This window comes from Meleagris gallopavo, chromosome 21 (assembly GCF_000146605.3).
Source record: "Meleagris gallopavo isolate NT-WF06-2002-E0010 breed Aviagen turkey brand Nicholas breeding stock chromosome 21, Turkey_5.1, whole genome shotgun sequence".
Lineage (NCBI taxonomy): Eukaryota > Metazoa > Chordata > Aves > Galliformes > Phasianidae > Meleagris > Meleagris gallopavo.
The window spans coordinates 6,022,916-6,027,513 of record NC_015031.2 but is presented as its reverse complement, the minus strand read 5'-3'; positions in this window follow the sequence as shown (position 1 = coordinate 6,027,513).

The following is a 4,598-nucleotide window of genomic DNA, read 5'->3' as shown; positions in this document are numbered from 1 at the left end:
TCCTGGAGCCAGCAGCAGGATGAGCCCGTCCTGCAGCTGTTCTCCAGCCTGGTCCCAGGACCCACAGCAGCCCAGTGTCGGGCAGAGGAGAGCTCTCCTCCTCCCCGGGACCCGGAGGACCCACCGCCCCGCTCCACCCTGCACTGCTGGCAGCGGTGTGCACTGCGGTGCCCCAGCACCACAGGAACGTGGCACTCTGAGCTGCACTCCTCCACCCGTGCCAGGGATCCAGCAGCTCCCTTACTGTCTCCGTCTGACACCTTGTTTGATGCAAGCAAGTGAAAAGGCATAATTTGTGGAGCTAAAACACGGGTATTATCTCAGTGACACATCCCCGCACAGGGAGTGCGCTGAAGTCAATCACGCTCAGAAATGGGTTTCTATTGTTCCACAGCCTTTCCCTCGCCTCTTGCTCTTGATCAAAAGATACAAAGTGCAGTAGGTAGTATTGGCTGAGTATTTTCCTCATTCAGTGTCTCATGCTGCATGGCCTGACCAAGCAGAGCAGGGCTGAGCAGCCCAGCACAGCCATGGGCAGAGCTGCAGCAGGAGTGCTGGCGCAGCACAGCCGCTCAGAGCAATGCCGCTTCCTGTTCACAAAGGAGAGTGATAGCAGGACTGCCATGCTCCATTTCTCAGCCCTGAGTACTGCCAGGGAGAGGACAGCACAGCCCCCAACTCGATCCTCTACCACTACCCCTGTTTTTCCTGTCCTGCAGCAAACCTCCCCATCTTCTGTTTAACATGCAAGCATAGAGCAAACCCTTCAGTTCCTGCAGCTGCACTGATGGCTGGAGCTCTGCTGAAGACCCAGTGGGAGTTGTTCCCCACTCTCACAACCCATTTGAACCGAGGCTGCTCATTATTATCAGGATGTCACCGAGCCACAGAATCCGCATCATCCCAGCGAAAAGAACACTGAGCTCAGCTTTCCAAATTGGAGAGGATTAGCAGCAAACTGCTGGTGCGAGGAAGCAGCTGTCATGGTGCACGGTACGTGACACCATAACATTTGAGAGGAATCAGAGAGGACTGTTTCTGAGAGGAGTGACCTTTGAGTCTTCAGAGAGATTTCACAGTACAGCCCCAACCTATCCATGCACCCATCAAACCTCCCCATCCCTCTACAGATAGGAACCCGAGATGCTCCAGCCTTTTACAACTGACTTTACCAACACGAGGTTTCAGCTGATCACTGCCTGCCATTTGCTCACCAGCACAATGCTGCACATTATGAGCACCACTGGAAATAAAGCTCTGGAGACGGAGAGCCCATCTCCAGGTGCACTGGCTGCAGTGCTGGGCCCCGTTGGCTGCCAGGACCCATTGCCAGAAGGGACAACCATGGGAGCAGCGCAGTGATGTCAAATCATTGCCGGGAATCAGCCACGGGCTCTGGCACAGCTCCTGCGCTCCCACACCCAGTGCTGCTGTGCCCCTCTGCGGGTGCAGCTCCCAGAGCTCATCACCCTGCAGCTGCACGGCCTGAGCCAGGCACTGCCCGTGGCTCCAGCACAGCAGCAGAGGGTGGGGAGGGAGGGCCCCCCTGCCCAGGGAGCGCCGGGCAGCGCGAGGCCCCCACGGAACACCCTGTGCTTGTGCAAACCAGGACACGCAGGAGCTCGCATCCGCGGCCAGATGGTGCCTTTATCAGTCCAGCCATTAAGCATCCCTCCCCCATTACAACAATATTTGCTCTTGGAGGGCTGATATTCTTTCAGGTGGCCTCCTTTTGATGGTCTGCAAACAGCTCCTATTTTGACAAAGCATAAATATAGCAGGAGGGAAGAAATATACAAACCAACGCAGTTTATTGCTTCTGAAGCAGAGCTAAAAATAGCCCCACGTGGCTGCTGAGCCCTCTGGGCAGATGTAATTGCGGGTAATCTGGCTTTAAACATGTGAAAGCTGTTGTGATAGGAACGACAACACTTCACATATGGGATTCAGCAGCAGCACACACCACAGTGCTGTGTCCATTGTCTCCTGGGAGCGGTGCACATATTGCAGGATTGCAGCAAACTGCCTGCACGTCATAGCTTGGGGTTCTGCATTAATAAACCCCCAAATGACCCCGAGCACCTATGGCAAGCCACCAAGAAGAAAGGGTCTAAAAAAAAACAAGCCAAGTCCCAACAGCAACAGTAGGGCTCTGCTGGGTTCCCCCCAGAGGATCTGCCCCCAACGTTAATGTAAGTTGATCTTACCAGGCAGAATGGCCAAAACACTCCCTGGTCCTTGGGGCCGCAGCCGCTCCCTCTCTGGGAACAGCTCCTCCATCCCATGCACGCTCTGGGACGTGCTTTGAGGATGGCTGCAGGGCACGGGGCTGGGTGGCTCCGGAGGAGGCAGCAGTGATAACCGCCCTTCCTGGAAACAGCGAGCACCCATCTGCTCACTGCAGATAGGGGAGCGATGCTGGGACTGCTGGATTGGGAAATCCTCAGCCGGCTGCTGAGCCCACAAGGCTGGGGCTGTCCCACCACCGCTGCCCCACGGGGTGGGCACCCTCCTTGCAGACCCAACCCCTGCCATCCATCCCTCCGTGTCCCTTTTCATGGCACTGACAGCACTGCCACCAGCACGGGGTGTCCTGCGGTACAACATGCAGCGAGCAGCCCCAGCCCAAAAGGTAACTGACAACCCTGGCTCAGCTCTGCCTTACAGGTGCCACGTGGCTGCAGCTGCCCAGGGCTGGCACAAGCAGAAGCCACCCTGGTCCAAGGGGCAGCTCCCCCTCCACCTGCAAACGTTTTCCTCTTGCACATGAGATCAGTGCCTCCATCCTAAGGAGCACCAACCTCTGCCTCTGTGCCTCTGCTTGGCAGGACCTGCCAAAGCCCCTCAGATCCTTCCAGACTTTTCTTCTTGAATTATATAATACCACAGGAAAAAAAGAGAAAAAAAAAGAAAACAGTTTTGTGCCCATTGAAAGTCATTTCTGTCCATAAAGAAAATAGGATATCAAGGCTTCTTCCAAGTTGTTTTTTCCCCCTTTAGAAAATGAATGTGATTTGTGACAGCTGTTCTGCTCTCACACACAGCATCAGCCAATGTGCCCCAAGCACTGCATGCAGACGGCTCTGCCCAGGGCTGCTTGCTGCCTGTAGCCCTGCCTGCATCAGCCCACAGGTGACACTGCGCTCTGCTCCAGTGCTGCCCAAGGACATCCACACAAGCCCAAGTGCTGCCTGCTGTAGCAGCCCAGGAAGGCTGGCAGGATGGCAGTGCAATGGCAGCGTGCTGCCCTCAGCACCCTCTGCAGTCCCATCTGTCTGCAGGTGACCTGGACCCAGCAGCAGCGTCAGAACACGTGTGGGAAGGGCAGGGCAGGGCCATCCCTATCTCAGCCCCACAGCAGCGCTGTCACGAGGGCAAAGCGCAGATTTCAGAGAAGCACCACGCTGTGCAGCCACCTCCTGCACAGCGCTGCCCCGTCCTGTTCCACAGCCCAGCAACCCGAACCAGCGAGGAAAACACAGCCGACATCAACTTCTTTGCATAAGGAGCAAATAAAGCAGCAGCAGCGAGAGCTGGCCGATGATTCATCCGAGACACCAGACGCACTGCCCTACTTTCACCCTCCTTTCACTGCTTTATACATTCCTCCCTTTAAATTACTGACTCCCACCTCCGCTTCCCCGCGCTGCACGGGGCTCCGTGCCCTCAGAACTGCGTGCACTCAGGTACAGCCCTCTTGCAGGGCAGCAAATACAGCACAGAGCAGAGACAAGCCGTGTCCGTGTGCCCGCTGCTGGTCATGTGTGAGAAGAAGGGAAATGCTCCATGTGTGCCATCTCCTCCCAGAGCAGCAGGATTGAGTCATGCTGCATAGTGCTGGACACGAGCCCAAACCCACCCAGAGCAGAGGGGTTTTAGTGTTTGTTCGGGCTTTAATGTTTGTGTGTTTGCTTGTTTGTTTGTTTAAAGCACTCTGATGGCCGGAAGGACTCAGACCTCCATGCAGCATCCCAGGTGGTGATCCCCTCTGTCACTCGGATCCAACAGCAGCCACGGAAAGCAACAACACTGCATTCCCCTGATATTTCTTTGCACTGACATTTTTAAGTGATCATTCAATTTCTGAGTGAATTCTGCTTCCCCTCCCCTCACTGCCACATGAAACACTGCAAGAACCAACCCAAACGTGCACGAGGGGAAGCAGCTGATTTATGGCTCCATCACAGATGGTTAGCTTTCCAGCAAAATTTCACAAAAAAACAGGGATGAGATTACAGCCAGGGGACCAAGAAGGATAGCACCGGAAAAGCTTAGAAGAATTTGTTTTGATGAGATGAGCCACATGCACATCCATAAAAATCAATACAGCTGACAACAGAAGCGTCAGAAATGAAGAAGCGTTTCCCAAGGGTGAGAAGGGCGTCCTATAGCCGGTCCGATGACGCACGGTAAATCGTCCTCGTCCCAGCTGGGTACCCATCATCCCTCCTCCACGCACAGCGCGACGCGTAGATTCTGTCCCGCACTCGTCTGGGAAGTGTCACGGGCCCTTCTGTGTGCTTATATTTTGCCCCAAAAGCCCAAGCACAAACTATAATTCAAATCTCCGGTGTTCCCTGCGCGGCTCCAGCACCGCC